General features: G+C 42.1%; 1 protein-coding gene across 5 annotated transcripts in view; it reads left to right on the top strand.

The window, feature by feature from the left end:
* Nucleotides 1-17,570, top strand: part of Ddr (discoidin domain-containing receptor 2) — a 224,286-nt gene that overhangs the window by 10,095 nt on the left and 196,621 nt on the right. The window contains exon 1 of one of the 5 annotated variants that reach the window (XM_072021837.1): nucleotides 12,330-13,590. The exons of the other annotated variants lie outside the window; for them this stretch is intronic. The gene's annotated coding sequence lies outside the window, so the exon portion shown is untranslated. Of the gene's footprint in view, nucleotides 1-12,329; nucleotides 13,591-17,570 lie in introns of those variants that run through there. 5 annotated transcript variants of the gene reach the window in all.

Raw genomic sequence — 17,570 nt, 5'->3', positions numbered from 1 at the left:
TTCAGCATGTTTCTATACCCTATATCGTCATGTAAATCATGGCTACGGTCACAGTGTTTGAAGTTCGTTCACGCTTCTTCACCGCGGTCGACCGAAAAGCGGAAATAGAGAGCTTACCGAAGGTAAATTTTCGTGTGTCCCGTTTTCGAGAAAATCACGAGATACCGTCGAGGGTTTTAACGGAGCACGGCCACGTACTCGTCGTTAAATTAAGCTGAACGGTTCGGTTCTACAAACAAATCAAACTGTCCTGAAAGAGGTTCGATTGTCGCTTTGTGGCGCCCGGTTTTCAGAGTTTCTGAATAATGGAGAAATCGGTGATTGGATTGTCCTATGTATCATTATGCTTTCGTCATCTCTGCTTTTGAGCCAGATATCGGATGATATTATGCTAATTGACTACGTGTTCGAATGTATAATATCTTAACGATGATTGGAAATTATTTCTAATAAATATATCGCCACTGTGGAGAAAAAATTTATGAAAGAAGAAACGTGCAGTTTAACTATTTTTAATCTCGTTTAATCCTATGTTTTTCTATATCGCTCGATATTATTAAAGAACAGGAAGATGATTTATGTTTCTTCATTTTTCATGATATTTTATAGCGACTGTTTTTTACAATCAGCTTGAATTGACGTTTTACTCGAAGCAGAAAATAGGAAGTTATCGGAACCGTGTATTTCTTTGATCATAGATTTACACATCGCAATAAGCAATTTTTCTTGATAAAGCTGCCTTGAAAAAATTTGTATTGGCGCTTTCCTCACGAGAGTTATGGTTAAGCAAGTGGGACAGTGGTCCTGTGCCGTGGGTCAACGAAGTAAATTTACGCCGATGAGAAAATTCCACGTGTATTGGATCGCGCCGATGAAATGAAATTAAATTTTCGTAAAGCTGTTCCGGGATAAAATCGAATTCACGGTTGTCTTGGCCAGGCCTGCCTGTTCAAATTACAGCGAATCAATTTGATATAGTATATAACGTCAAAAATTCTAGCCGATTCGGTTAACTCCGGCTATCGAATCGAAGTAATACGGAAAATTGTCAACTTCAATCGTCAACCTGTATCGTGCAGCTTGATCGATATCAATTTATAGATGGATGCATCGTATTTTCAAAAGTATACTAAATCCAGAAAGATTAATGGAAGGCGATTTCAGAATTTCGATATGTCGATATACTGGTTTACTAGATAGACCATTGTATTTAGTTTCATCATTTTATATATCGTTTCATATTTCTTTCAAATATTTCAGTATCGTCTCATAACGTCCTTTAACGGTACAAAAAAGAAAGAATAGGGTGAGCTTCGTATAAGAAAATAAAGTTAAACCTGTATCCATGGCCCTCCATCCGCCGACCTTTCTCTTTGATATTCTAATGTTTCTCCAACCTTTTAGAACCGCTACTTTATTCAATTTTTTCAACCCTGTGCGCTCACATAATGTATCCATCTGGAAATTAAGATGTATTACCTCTTATACACACACACAAAGTAAAGAAAAGAAAAAGAAAGTAAGAGACACGATTGCCGCGCTTTTCTATGGATAAATTTGATATTTCAAAACTCACTGTTTATCATCCAAACATATTTTTTTCCAAATTCTTTGTTACATTATGTTTTCAGTTTATTAACATATATTTCCTTGATTGGTAACAAAGTTATAACCGAACGTCATTCGTTTTATGATTCTACGTCATCGTTTAATTTTCATACGCTTTCATTTTAACGACATCGTCAAATTGAACTTTTATGGCTATTAAATGAGATATCGGCTGATAGTTAGAACGGATTCGAATGTTTGAATATTGAGACTTCAATTCTGAAAACGAGTGAACTGTACCTTGTTAACAAAGAGTTCCACGAACGCGAAAGTTAGCATATTACAAGGCTTCGTTGCGAAGTATACGTAACTGTATTCGTTTGTCAATTTCCTATAATAAATCCCGAGTGTTCAACGGCAGCGTATCCGATGACATAACGCTGTAAATCACAGACACCAGTTGCGTAGTGGTGGGAAAATAGTTGTTGAATTAATATCTTCGCCTTTCATGCACGATCTGTTTTATCAGGAAGGAATAGAAAGATGGATAGGTGGATGGGTCTAGGGAACAAAATTCTTTCGGTATCAATCTCTGTTCGATAAAATCTCGGATTGATCGATCGCGCTTTCTGACATGCCGCGGAGATCTTTTTTATTCCTGCCGTTCTGTAATATCTTGTTTTATGGTTCGCGTAGTAATAGAAACGTCTGTGATTAAATTTATTTCACTCGAATGATCCGCAATTTATTACAGCTGCTCCTAAATTTTCCTGCATCGCGTTACCTGTCGATATTCTTTCCCCGTGCCGTCCTTCACGCACGTATCTATACACTCGTGAAATTCACAAGTTCGTTTAAATGTGTTTCATTTTCCGCCGATAAAGAGAAAGAAAAAAAAAAAAGAAAGAAAATGGAATTCGACAATCGTTTCTGTAGTCTATTTAACATTTAATTTCATACATATCTCGAACCGTAAATTGCTGGCATTCTTCTTTCCAGTGACCTTTTCAGACCTCGTCACGTACCGAGAACACGATGATTTTTATTATTGTATGTTGGAAACGTTAATACCTTGGTCTTAGGAAACGGCGGAGCCTCGTAATCCGTTTACTCGGTTCTTTCTGTTCTTTTTCTTTTGTCGCTGATGAACGCAGCTTATTTCTGCATCGATAGCTTCGTAATCCTCTAATTTTGCTTGTGGAGAAATCTACGCACGTTGGATTAATTAAAGGACGAGAGAAAAAAAAAAAAAAAGTAAAAAGGGAAGAAACCGAACGGGCTGGAAGAGGGTGAGAAAAGGGAAAAGACGGGAAGGGTGAAGTACTCCCAGTAACGCTGTCAATAAAGCCTTAATTGTCACGCAGAGCGCGGTCGATCGCAGAAGTGGCCTTGTTAAACATCGATTGGCATATCGGAAAGTTCTGCCAATGACGGTATACCTAGAAAAATCGTGATTTAAACGACCAACCCCTTCTTTCAGCGTTCGTAGCCTCGACCTCTTCCTCCATGCTGCAATCCTCTCCTCTACGTTTCCTTCTCCGATCTTTATTATTCCTCGTGACTCGGTGGCTCGTTTTGCACATTTTGTTCTTTTCTTTTCCCCCTGGGAGCACTCGCACATGCGCTCGCATTCGTTTCCGACCCGTGATTTTCTAAAAGGCTCTCGTACGATGCCTGAAATCTGTTCTCGTTTTCCCTTCCTTCTTTTTTCTTCTCTTTCCGTCTTCATCCAACTCCTTGTCTCGTTCTTACGACCTTCGAGAAAAACAAAAAATGTCGTTCCGCAATGCTTTCGTCGAATTTTACATCCGTCGCGCCGCGAACAGGATCGTTCAAATTAAAATTGCGATTCGATCGATTAAACTTGCGTTAATTTCCTGTCGATCCTGTCGTCGTTTTGCAACGACAGAGGGTGTTTCGGTATTTTAAATGGCTGGACGCTTATCAGCGAAACGTTCAATTAAAATGTCGATGCTTGGATTAGAGTCACACGAACGACAGCTTAATCGAAAGATTACCCATCCCGGCGAACCTGTCCCTCGATTGCCGATAAAACGCCGCATGAATGCAAATTTACCACAAAACTTGCCTCGTAATCAGCGTGATTATCTGTACGTGATCGAGCCGCGCCTCCTCCGAGACGTTGTGCGTTATTTTGCTCGCGAGCCTCCGTCAAAGGAGTCGAAATCGTGTCACGTACGTACGAGTTTCGACATTTTTTCGCAATCAGCTTATCCGCGCTCATCTCTGCCGGCTATTCGATTTAAATTGATCGTTTTATCAGGCCGTTTATGTCGAGATGTCTTATGACGTGGCTTTTCGCTCGGATTACCTGCGAATGTTTACGCCGCGGCTCGATAAGCGCCTTGATATCACATTACTAGCTAGGTAATTATAATTAAACTCTTACTAATAGTTCGCCGGCGACCGCTCTACGACGCTATAACTGCGATGCTGTACTAACGAACTCGAATAGAACGTTCAATTAAATGCTACTTAGCACGACCGATCCAGAATCCTGCTTTCGCTCCCGCTATCCCTCCTCTTTCCTACGTTTGCCACGTCGAACGGGGGATCTTCTGCCACGCTAATCACCATCCCATACTACTGAAAACGCGTTCAAACCTCACACCAACGAACCGTATATCCTCCAAAAGGAGATGAAATTGTCGATGGTTCGTAGTCTCCTGTAACCTTCGACAAAACGACGAACTTGCTGGCTTTCCACGCTGATGTAACTGGGTCGGCTACCAGCTGGTCGACGAGGGCGTTATTGGCCCGCTTAATATTCGGATAATTTGTCGATGATTTCTCTCTTAGCCTCCCCTTCTTAGGCAAAATAATTCTCTCGCATTTGCAAGGGAAATTTCACTCCTTCGTATATTAGTTTTGAAATGGCTCATTTCGTTAAAGCGTTTGACGTGTATAATTTTGGAGTATATCATTTTGAAAGACTTAGAATTTAATAGTTTTAGTTTGCAAATGACGAACAGAGTTAATAATATAGTTGAACGTAAAAGTTTAATTAAGTTGACATTTTTACAATCGAAAATTATGACATACTTTCGGACGTATTTGCGAATCATACAGCAATGAATATTCCAGGCATATTTGAACACCATTTGCCAAACGATCCATTTGAAAGGTTTCTAACATGGTGTTTTAGCTCTAACGGGATGAAATATCGTTTGACCTGTAACATCTATTGTTACTCACTATCGGGCTCGCGAATATTTATCATTTCGTTGCTGCTCGATGGAAGCATGTGCGAATATTCCCCGCGTTTCATTCTGAAAATCGGTAATTTATCAGACGTTGCATTTCCATACATATTCACATTTTAAGCTTTCTATTCCCACCCCTTCCCCTTTCTCTCTCTCTCTCTCTCTCTCGTTTTTTTCTTTTTTTTTTTATACGAATGAAAACTCGCAATTTTACCTTTCCATTGAGAATAAAACATTTTCCGAAGTTTAACCCCATTAACGATCGTAACAACAATAATAACGAGCGACGTCGAATGCAGTCAAATATTCCTAACGTTCCGATAATAAAATTTAACAACAGAATTTCAATAAATTAATGTCAATAAAACTTCAATAACGAAATTCCGGGCGCAACTTCCGATACGTCAGCATACGCGCGAAACGTATACCGCGATTCGCTCGTTTAAAATTATTTGCTTCGTGCACACACACATACGTTAACCTGTAACGAATTTCAACATGAGAAAAATCGTGGTTGCGGGAAAGTGAATTTTTATTCAACAGCACTCGAGTTCTATTCCGTCGCTATCCATTTTATACAGAACCGTCTTCCACTGCAATCCGGCTTTAAGCATTCGTGAGATTTTGATCGTCGACTCTGCGCAGAGCTCGAAATTTATAAAAAAGTTTGACGCGTATGTGTAAAACCTGTCGGTGTCGCGTTATAAAAGTAAAATACAACGTTCAGAAGCACAAATTGCAGTATAGAAGCTATGAAAGTTCTAATTTACTTTTAGTCGCTTTCGCAAAAAGAACAAAAGCGAGATAAAAGAGATTGGTAACGCAAATACTCGAAATCACACCGCCTATCATAAAATTCGAGCGCTTTTGATATCTCTATTTCAATTTCAAAAGCATCGCCATTAAACATATTTGAATGACGATCGGCTCTCAAACGCAGCGTGCTAATACTTCATTAGAATCTCAACGCGTGGGCTCGCGCGATCGCAGGTGCAAAATCGTCACGTCGTTGCGACAGCTGCAACTACCTGACAGGTTGCGATCGTGCCAAGCACGTTGTTTAACGATAATTATAACGTCGCCATTTAGTGGACGTAACGATTGTATAACGGATGTGCATGTGTTGTTAGCATGTATGCTGGTGCTAAAATTCAAAACCAGGAGGAATTTCTCGAAACCTCGCTTTCTATCCTGGTCCAACCGTTTCCAAGAGAGACAACGGGAAACATTGGCCGTCTAGCGTTCCACTTTCCCCGCAGTTGTTATCATTATAGTGTCTCGCTCCGGCGAATTTATCTTGGACCATATTTCTTGTTCCGGCGCACTCCAGAGACTCTGGGGATGAGTTAGATTCGAACGTTCGATATTACGCCGCTATCTCTGTGACCATGGTGCCGCTTTATAGTTGCACGGGATGCCTCGAAATACATCGCGTATCGCTGCTTAGCGCCATTTCACTTTCACGCGTGTATTCGTGTCCCTCACCTCGCTCACGTGTATGCTCATGCAGTGTACGTCGCGATGAAAACAAGCTTGATATATTGAATTGGCCGTGGGAGGTGCTAAAATTGCGCGGAGCTACTGTGTTTTCAATATTCCAACGAGATTCCGTGGGATACCGAAGCTGAGACTGGCGAACAAGTTCGATACCTTGGTGAAATTAGGTATTTAGGAAAACGATCGAAACACCGAAAGGATATTGCTATCGTTTATCTTCGCGTCGCGTCCTGCAGCTGAATTTTTATTAAATGTGGATTTTATGAAGCGACGGTTTGAAAGGTAAATGATGAAAGATTTGGCTATTCTTTTCCCGATACGCGTATTATATTCTGTATCGCGAATATAGAGTACCTACCATGGGAAATATTGATTCTGTCTGGTGAACGATAATTTCTCGTTACCATTTTATGATGCCGCTGAATTATTACGTTTATGAAGCGTGGGTATATATTCGCGTGTGAAATATTATCCTAATGAGTGGTAGGTTTCAGTGAGCCGGCTATTTCGAGATATAATATTCGAGTGCGCATAGAATAGTCAATTAATTTCGTAACTCGTATTTAGCCGTGACATAGAATATTATATTATGTGGCGTGTAAAATTATGAAACGAAAATTTCGTATTATCGGTTCATTTATCCAGAATTGCTACGCTCCAGTAAAAAGCTCGTGGCGTTATAATCGAAGAAGCGTCGGGGATATTATAATCATTTCTGCTTTCCGCTCACAAGATAATTGTGTTCATCCCATCGAAGTCGTTGAACCTGCTAATTACACTCGATTGCTGGAAAATGTGTACGTATGAAGCAGGCCAACGTATGCGTCATTAACAGTCAACTAAACGATGCACGTTACATTTTCTTTACTTCGAACCCGAGATCCTGTTAACGAGAGTCGCTATCATTCGAAGTAAAATACGGCTAATGTACGGTGGAAAATTTTCGACGTGGTAATTCTTCGCGTCGAAAGCGACGAATGATTGATCGTTTGGTTCAGTGCTCTTTGCGCTGACTTCCACTTGATTTAGATTAATGAAACGGAGCTTAGCCTTTTATCTCGCGTAAGTATACGTCGTTTCTAATATGCGTGTAATTGTAATATCACTGTAAATCATATCAATACCGCGAATGTAATAATATCACAGCGTGTTTACTTATAGATTCACATTTATTTTAAACGTAAAATTGGAGATAAAAGTTTAGCATTATTACACGTTCCATACCATTTTCTTAGAAGACCATTTACTAAAAACTTTATCGGAGTTATTAACAAGACAAATTAGCAGGAGAGCAATTCTTGCCATTTGCAATCAAACGATATTTCAAGATTCAGGTGACACGTTTTTAACATTTTAATTACAATACGATCTCCTAGTGGACAGATACATCGAAGTTAGCGTTTCGATTATCTATACAACGTAACGTATTCGTATCTCTACTCGTTCCATTGGGATTATTTATATACTTTTTGGTGAAAGCTGAAATCACGAACTGTTCGGTGAAATTGGCCAGTGCCAATATCTGTGACGTTCGATTAAACTACAGTGTCGTGTAATCTCGAATGGATCACTTTCAGATTCACTTTAAGAAAATAAAATATTCACCTAGCCATTTCCGCTTTGCACGAATTTCCGGTGATGATTCGCGGATGTATTCCCAGACCGCGCGACCGACTAATAGCGACTACCGTTTCGAAATAAAGCGAACGGTGCAATTCTCTGCATGTTATCATTGACGCGTGTGAAATTTCAAAGCGAGAACTCGTTTTAATCACGCGGTTCGCTCTCGGGGATTATTTTCGCCATGTTCAGAACACCGGGCGCGCCTACAATCGGCAGATACGAATCGGAGATGCCCCGATAGTTCGAGTCTCGCGTCGCTCTGGGTATTGCCGCGTGCATTCGTTCTTTCAAACGAATTACACGCTCGGTAAAAACAACGCCAGGTATTATTTCTTGTTGCGTACCGCTGCTCGGTTTCGTATCGACAAATGTTCCCGGGATATTCTTATTCGTCGATTTGTCGTTGATCTTCGTTGCACGTCGATCTTATACAGCTTCTATAGAACGTATTTAACCGTCATTCGGACTGAATATATGGCGATTATCATTATATCGTGCGAACAACATACGCGCGTGGGAAGCCTCGTAAATTCACTGCAATTACAAACGAGAGCGATTCGAAATACAAAATAATATGGTGAAAAGGGAGTATAACCGGGAAAATTCGTTGGTAATTTCCAATTGTGTGGCAGCTCGTTTGATTCCCGCGAACTTGATGTAACTGAACACGCGCGACAACGTTCTCGCATCGGCGCGCCCCATGACGAAAATTTTTTAATTCACTGATCGTTCGAAACGGTCATAGGTTAACAATAAGTTTGCTCGGTGAGATAACATCGTTTATTTGATGGGAAATCGCGAGGTTGGGATCGGATGAAGCGGGTCGCGACGCGATTTCGGGGAATCATTTTCAACGTGCATGGCTCGTCGCGTGCATAATTGAGTGTGCATACGCACGTACATACGTAGGTACTAGACGCATACGTATCGTTGAGCGTTACGATAGTTTCCGGTCGTAACGGAAACCGGCTGGTGTTCGTTGTGTCGATACGACTCGTTGAACCGTGTGTTCACCACCAAATTGTACGTGTGCTGTAGTAGGTTGTATACGCGGCGTAAGGCAGCATGATACCGTCGATTAATTCTGAAAAGCTCGAAAGCGCCCACGGCGTCGTCGAAGCATTATGCGATCGGTAGAAGCGCGCAGACTGTAGCTTCCGTGGCTCGCGCTTCTATACGTGTGTGAATGCATCGGAATGTCGGAGGCCGAACAATGTTGGCGCCGATGTAATTGTCACCTGTGAATATCGGTCCTCACAGTCTGACGATCGCATTATGTACGATGCTCGAATTTTCGGAACGAGTCTGGACGGCTCGTTATCGCTGGCTGCGAGTTACGCTCCGGCGTTAGCTTCGTTAAAAACGATCGCCGACGATCATGTTCCGTGTGCTCATAATTTTTAGTTAACGACAGTTGATGGAATTTGGCCGATCGAATTATACATATTTGTTTATTCATTTGTCAGATCTTGTGGAAAATTCGAACGTTTTTTGGTGGCCTGTGGTGAAGTAATGTTTATCTTTTTAATTATCATAGAATCTATCGCATTTAATCGCGTTCCTTTAATGGTTCTTTTTAAAATTGTGCAGTTCATCTCGAAGTTAAATCGACAACGAATTTGTCGATATACGATATCCGGTAACCAACGACAACTACACACGAGTAGCCGAAAAATTATGGCAGAATAATTTGTGGAATTTTGCGAAAGAAGTATCTGTTAGTTTGCTATGTAATTGCGTCTTTACAATTTTGGAGCAATCAATTTCTTAGTAAATTAGTCTTTTAGAAGCAAAACATCGCGTGACCTGCCCGGCGATTTTGAAACTCCGAAAATTACTAACTCTGAAGATTGCTCGTGCGATGTAAAAAATCGATGGTGGAAACACGCGAAAGTATAAAATTTCGTTTCAAAGAGATTTGTCGTGAAATCAAAAGAACGCGTTAGCTGGCTAATTGGCCATGATTTTCAGTAGTAATAAAGGTTGTAGTTCTCGAAGAATTTCCAACTTGATCAGGCGTACGTTAATAAGGTAGCAAGATTCCGAGGCTGATATTTACGCCTTCACGGAGGGAATTTCTGTGTAAAATGAAGGCGCGAGCGCTCGCGAAATTTGAGAGCTGCACGGAAATCATATTTCGCCGATATTACTTTCCGACGTGACGACGAGGTAGCGCGGTAAACAACAAGACGAATGAATGTTTGGAATCTTGACAAATGCAAGGAACTATGGCACTTCGGTGCGGTGCGGTGCTTCGTATACGTTCGCCGGAAAACGTTCGTCGGTCTCAAGTGAAATACGATGGCATACGGTCCGACAATATTTAATTGCTCCTCCTGGCGGAATAACTTGCTGCTTGGATAATAATGCCGGAAGGTATAGGAACCTATTGTCGAAGAAAGGGAAACTTCATCGTGAAGGAAATTGTTCAGTTTCCTCGCACTGATTCTGCCAAAATTTCGAGAGAATATCGAGACATTTCCGTGGTGCTCGTTCCTGTAGAACGTTTGATAAAATTTTCGAGTCTGTACGATCTTATAACAAATTCTATTAATATGCCACGGTAAATACCTTATTATTTATTGCTCATTGTTTATCTATTGTTTACGGGAATAACTCGTTAAAGCATATAAAGTTGATAAACAAGGAGAATATGCGTATATATATGTCGGAGATGAAAGGACAACGGGGTCACCCGTTGGAATTGCTTGGAAAAGCCTCAATAGCATTCACGAAATAACCCAGACACAGTCATTCGAAACTTGAGACAATGAGCTTAGGCTCGAGGCGACAACCGGTCGCCGAGCGTAGCCGCGGTCACGGGATGAACGTTCCACCTAACAGAAAAGTACCAATATTATGAGACACACGTTGTATTAACAATCAAACCCTGGGCAAGAGCAATGTCGCAGTTATGCGAGTCTGCCTAGCAACGGTAGCAGTTTGTTGGTATCCCAGGCCAACGTTAAACAAAGCTAACGCAATCGTAAGGAGAAGAAAGTTTCCATTACTCAATTATTCTTGTGATCTCCTTGGTGAGTGACACATCGTCTAGAGAGCAATATAAAGAGCGTCATAGTGAGCGATACTTTTGTGCATAGAAATTCTATTCTGAGTTTAATAAAGAGTAAGCCCGTGGACCGTGGATTCGCTATATCGAACCTAAGGTCATTGCTATCAGCGTCTAGTTACCGCGGTCACTGGTCGAACTTATTTCTTCTGTATTTGTGTTAATAAACGTTATCTTGATTGTGAAACAACAATGAACAACCCAGGCGAAGATTCTTTACACGCCCATAATTCAAGCCCCAACAACTCAACTCCGACATATATATATAGAATAAACATTACAATTACAACTAAAACTACAATGAAGTATATAACTTTTATAATAACGTATAATAACTTTTTGATGGTGGAAGAAGGTTCAGAGAATATATCAACTGCGGAAAGTGCATTATTAATGTTAAGGGTCATACGATTTATGCTGATGCGGTAAGCAAACTCAGCGTTGCGCGGTTGAACTTAAAAAATTTCGTGGTGCCACAAATTTCTCACTGGGACATTAATTGTGGATCTCTCGGTAATATCGAGGCAGTCTATGAGACCATTAGACACTTTACGTAGAAATAGGATATTACGAAGCCTTCTCCTACCATCCAATGATGTAAGGCCAAGATCAAACGGAATTGGTCGATAGTCGTGGCAGGTGATTGGAACAGGCTCACCACGATGTTTCGCAGCTATGTATGAGAATCTGTACGATCATCGATAAGGTTTCAAAGTTAACAAATCTCGAATTCTATCGTTTCTAACGCAAATAAATTCTCAGGAGCTACTGGATTCTATCGCGTGATATTAAAAAAGTTTTCAAGGTTTAAGTTATCGACGTATCGTGAGTAGATTTTTGTCTTTTAATTCTATGGATTGGAGAGCATGCAAACAATGGCTAATCGCCAAAGAGCAGGAGACATCGGGTCGCGAATTATCGGGAACAGTTTGAGCGGTAGGCGGACACGTCTAGCCACACCTGTTCGACGATTATCGATTTTCGGAACGTTTCGATGTGGAATCCAAACGTCGTTGGTAGACCTCGCGGCAACCGCCACCCGTCGACCTGACGTATTATCGATTATCTGTCCCTGGCTATGAATAATCGCGTTCAAGTCCTGTATTACGACCGAGACTTTCAACGGAAGACCAGGTTAACCGCGAACTTGGACGATCGATCGCGCCGAATTCCTGGATCGTTCGAAAGTTGCCTGGAAAGAAGTTGCCGGTGGAATCATTGGTATTCGCCACTAAGATCGCTCTCGAGAAATCTAGAATAGATAGTTTTATTGAATCACAGAGGAATTTGCGGTTTCAATGCTCGAAATCAACGAAATTTAATCTCTGTTCGCTTAAACGTGTCAAGTTTACTCTTTTTCATCGTGTTTCGCGGGGGTATTTGGCAGCTTTTGTACAATTTATACGGATGGTATTAAAGGTTGATAAATTTTAATAGGTATCGATTGACCCGCTAATTCGAGTTAACACTGTGAAATTTTGTCCATCGGCGATTATTACATTCAATCGATTGGGCCGCGCGAGGAATTGATCCTGTATCAATTACCAATTGCATTATCTATTTTAACGATATTACTATCTTACGTTTCAATAACGCTCGACACAATTACGTCGATCAGCTCTCGCTGTTGCATGCGCGCGTGCCGTGATTGAAAAACAACCGTTGCATGGAGCAACGTTAAATATGTATTTATAGCTCCCTCGTTGTCGCCGTTGTTTAACATTAAATACAGTACATTGTAGCTCAACGAGCGCATACGCGTCAAACAGTAATCCGTATTGTGCACTTTGACTGATCATTTCGAAAGTTATCTTGGTACGGGCGAATCGGATTAATAACGTTTAGTCGTCGTTAGATGTGTATCTTAGAAGTTAGTTGAACGGGAATTAAAAAGTGAAATTAAAGAGGAAGAAAAAATATTGAGAAATTTAAACGATCGAAGGTGGAAGAGGAAGCAACTGGAGGAAGGGTTGCGTAGAAAAATTGATATCTACAGGCAGGCACGAAATTGCAGCGGGAAGGCCGCGTGCCGGGAAAATCAATTCGCCGCTACAAATCCATTACTAACTCAATCTAGTCAATTTTAGACTTGATTCGGCTCGATTCTGAGGCTTCGCGCGAAGCAACAGTTTCTTCCTTTTCCCTGGACGTAACCTCGTAATAATTTATTTCTATCTATCAGAAGTGCGCCGGAGAGGGAAAAAAATGCCGTGATACCGTCATCGATCGAAGTCCACCAATAAAATTGCCTACACGGTTTCATTCGCGCGGAGCTTTTCAAGCAACGAGAGGAATGTTCGGAAATAGACGTCGAAATGTAAACGGCGAGAATTTGAGAATTTTGTACTGCTCGCAATTTTTCCAGTTCCAACGAACCAACCAACCGCGATGGACGATGAATTCGTCGACATCCAACGAACGAATTCTTCTCTATCTCGCGCTATTCTGCGTCTTTGTCCCTCGACTATCGCGTCGTTGTAGTCCGTGTTCCATGATCTAGATTGCACCCTTGCTGTGAAACAGGATAGATAAAAACAAGATAGAAGAGTAACCGAGGATCGCGCGGAATCTCAACACTGAACGAAACTGGAGACATCGGTTTCGCGCTGACTTGATACCCGACAAAAGGTGAGGAATTCCTTGTAGCCGCATCAACCGTCTTACCGCCTCTTGCCTTCTTTGTGGCTGCTTAAGGAGGGAAAAAGGGGAGTGAGCATCGTAAAGAATGTCTTGTTCTTGGCAATCGTCCGAATATCTCGGTCTATATAGACACGCCGCGAGGTATAAACGTCGGGAAACCGGCATTCGAGTTATTCCAATATTCAGAGATAGATGTATAACTACTACGGGCTTTTGCTCCGTCTTTCTCTTTTCATCACGCGCGAAGTACCATTTCCCGCTTCCGTCTGTTTCCCGATTTCGCTCGCACTGACCCTGTCGTCTTCCGGACCTTCTACGCCACCCGCTCCTCTCTGCTCCTGTTCTTTGCTCTCATTTTTGCCTTTCCTCTTTTTCTGCTCTTCTTTTCTTTCTCGTTCTTCTTTTTTTTTTATTTCTCTCTGTACGCGGTAGATTTTAATCTTGGCAGTTTTTCACCGTTTCGTACCTCTCGCTGCTTCCATTTTAGAAGTTCCACCATTTCAGTCGCGCCACTTTTCTCGCGCGTTTGTCACTCTGTCTCACCTTCGGCATAGTACTTCTGCGCCTACTGGCTCGTGCAAAGAGTCTCCCAGGGCGTATCCATTGTATCTAAGTCTCCGGATACGGAAGGTACGAATGTACTCGCGCGATCCTCCGGGATTCATATACACTGTATATCTGTCTAAGTGGCAAGATGATATTTTCCACCTACGGGACTTCCCTTTATTTCGATACACGGTCTATGCGTGTCTCGCTTTTTCTCGCTGGTCTCTACCATCCGCTTTTCCCCGCTTGTCCAACTTTCCAATTATATCAGATTTTTATTTTCGTTTAGCGAACCGACACGTGAACTATTAACTGGTGTTTCCAAAACACCGTTCGTTGTTTCGGATTTCAACAAAGTCAACCAATTATCAGTGTGATCGTTCGCTAATTAACAACTTATTGAGAATACGAGACTAATAAGCTGCCGTTTCCTTAAACTTTTGAAAAGAATGTCTCTTACGTTGACGCTGCGACGTTTGAAAAAAACCGTCTACACGCGTCTTTTTGTTACATTCCTCGTTAGTTCAGCGTCGCCGTCGTCGTCGTAGTAGTTTACTTTTTTCCCTCATCGTTTGTTTTTTTTACCCGGAACGCCAGTTCTTTATGACTCTTCTCAATTCCTTCCTCTCCGGCGTTCTTTTCTATTTAAGAATTTCGGGCCTACCCCAGGCGTCCCACCTCTCTCTCGCTGTCTCTCTTACCGTCATCCCTCCTCGCTCCCTTTCGCGACACCACGGAATAATTTAAAAGCTCATTAGCTCTGCCATTTCTTAAGTTCGGGATAAAGTTGGCGGTAGGTCTTAGGAACGCGGGTTTCAGTCGTTCCCTCTGCTTCCCTGCCGCCGCCCTGTACCTCCCATCCTTTTGCTGCACTTCCTCTTCGTTTCCTTACTATCCATGTAGCTCAGGATTCAGCCAGGGATCGTGGTGGTCGTGTCGGTGGCGACGCTGATGGTGATGGCGGTAGGAGCGGTTCACAGAGAGAGGAAAGGAATATAGGAAGGGGGCTGAGGGCTTCGCTCGAGGGGACTTGGTGCTGGTTATATAGCCGCAGCCTGGCCTCCACCACATTGGTTTGTCGAGCCATTAATCGGAACAGCTTTATACCAGGAGATTTATATTGGATTAGGTTGTGGGGACTAGCGGTGGTTTAGTTTGAAGGCTCTTCGTCTCATCTCACTGCCAACCCCCACTACTCGTTTGGTCGCCTGGTCGCCCCCAAGTCGGTTAACTACTATCACCCCGTTTAATGAACGTCATTCCACGGAATTTCTTTCATCCTTTTGGCCTCTTTTCTTTTTGTCGCTCGGGTTCTTTGAAGTTTATTAAAGAACCAACGCGGCCACGACGTGAGCTGGAGATTGGTAAACCGATGCCACTTCCGTTCCTCCAGGTTTTTCCTTGAGTGTCGGGCTCGCGGTTGTAATTAGTATTCTCCCAGCGTAGAAGTTATTACGTGACGGTACTTATAATTAAAGTACTTGTATGTTCAACGAATGGAAGTGCTGTGTAGGGAACCGAGAGGCATAGTCGAGGAAAAGGAAAAAGTAGGAGACGAAGGGTGGGCAGAGGGGAGGAAGAAAAATAGAATAAAAGTTAAAACGAATGCGAGAAGTTATAAGAATCGCGCGGTATTAGGATAAGCTTTTGTTTGGTTAACTCCGTTCCAAGGACCAAGCAGCACCTGCATCGATCCGAACTGCCTATTTTTGAACTCCCTTGTTATCCTGGCCGTATCTAAAGTTCGCGTGTGTTCGCCCGGTGCTTTCGGGAAAATCAATACTTGATCGTGCGTCACCTTCGAAACTTTATTCGCCGTCCGATCGTTGGAACAAATATTTTATCCGACGCGTCGGAAAAGATAACGATCCTATGGAAAATATGCGATGAAAAATTTTCCACTCTGCTTTCATCGCGTTATAGAACGCAAATGGAATTCGATATTCATTCGGTTAAGAGATTTTTCCCAGGGCAACGCACACCCACGCGATTTCCTTTCATCTCGTTTTTGTCAAAGCGACGCCATCAGTGACTAGGATAAAATTTAATAAATTCGAGGATGAGGAAACCCTCTCCTTCACCTCGTCCCTGGTATCGATGTTGACGGGGGGAAAGAACCACAAAGTGATGTTTGATGCATTACGCTTCATCATAGTTCGCTGATCAAACCACTTTAAAGAGTCAACGTTTCATAAAACACTTTCATGATTTAGTACTTTATACGTAAGTCGTCTGCTTGATACGTATTACATTACATCGTCAGCAGAAAGAAGGTATCGATGATAGGGATTCCAGTTTATCCGATCTTTTAGATCCTTTCACTGTTGCGAAACGAAATCGGCTATCACCGTTAAATCACCATCGTTCGTTTTGTAATCCTGGGACGGTTATCGAGATCGTTAAGAGGTCGCAATTAACATTAAGCATGTCCCTGTCACGGATTCGTATAAATTGTTAGTATTATCGCATAATGTTCACGAAACTGTTCGAGCTCACGAAACCTGTCTGAAATCAGACCTGTACCCCGCTGTTGAGTTATGACGGCTGGATAACATGAGCTGAACTTCGCGACGTATTAGTTAATCCTTCGGTGATGTGCACGTCCGTGAGAATAGTTTCCAGTAAAAAAACAACCCGTTCTCTTTGATCCACGATCGTACGGCCAAAGTTTCATGACAACGTTAATTTCCTCTTTCGTAATATCGCTGTGATTCATGTTGTTGCGGAATATTTGGGCCCCTCGGAAACCGAATTAGTCAAGTTCGCTTTTCAAAAACAAATAATTTACAAGTTTATTTATCGCATGGATAATAATACATTCTAAGCTACATTTAAAACACAGTGTCTGTAACATCATGTTTCAATTTATGTAGTTGACCGATGTGACTTTTGAACAGTTCGTTTGATCATCGATATATTTTTAATCAGAAATCTTAATTTCTTATCGATTACACCTCGATTTCGTTTGGTGGAACAGTGAAATAGAAACGTACGAACGAACGACTTATTTCGTGAAACTCGCGTGATCGTTTAAAGCGATCCCCTATGATCTCTTCATCGTCGCAATAAAATGTTGAACGGCAAGGAATCATCGTTGAAGAGAGACGTCTACGTGTCAGAATCTCCGCGGTGAAAGGCGCTGTCGGAAGCCCGCGAACCGGAGCGTGTACGTCCGGACGTGGAACTTCACGGCGGACTAGTTAACTCTGTTTCTACTTCCAGCCACGGTAACCGAGATATCTCGGCGTGAGTCGTTGGAAAATTTCGCTAACAGGAAGCGTTGCGGCCGCAGAGGTGCCTGTTTTCTTCCATGTACGGAGCATCGGTGACCGGTTTGAGAGTTTTGCGTACGAATACCTACGCGTGAAACGAAAAAGGGTGGTCGAGTTCCCAGTAGAAACGTCGACTCTCCTGCGGTGGAG

The sequence above is a fragment of the Bombus fervidus genome, chromosome 2 (genome assembly GCF_041682495.2).
Source record: "Bombus fervidus isolate BK054 chromosome 2, iyBomFerv1, whole genome shotgun sequence".
NCBI classification, from domain to species: domain Eukaryota; kingdom Metazoa; phylum Arthropoda; class Insecta; order Hymenoptera; family Apidae; genus Bombus; species Bombus fervidus.
Note: the sequence above shows the minus strand (reverse complement) of the source record. Positions and strands in the feature narration are given on the sequence as shown.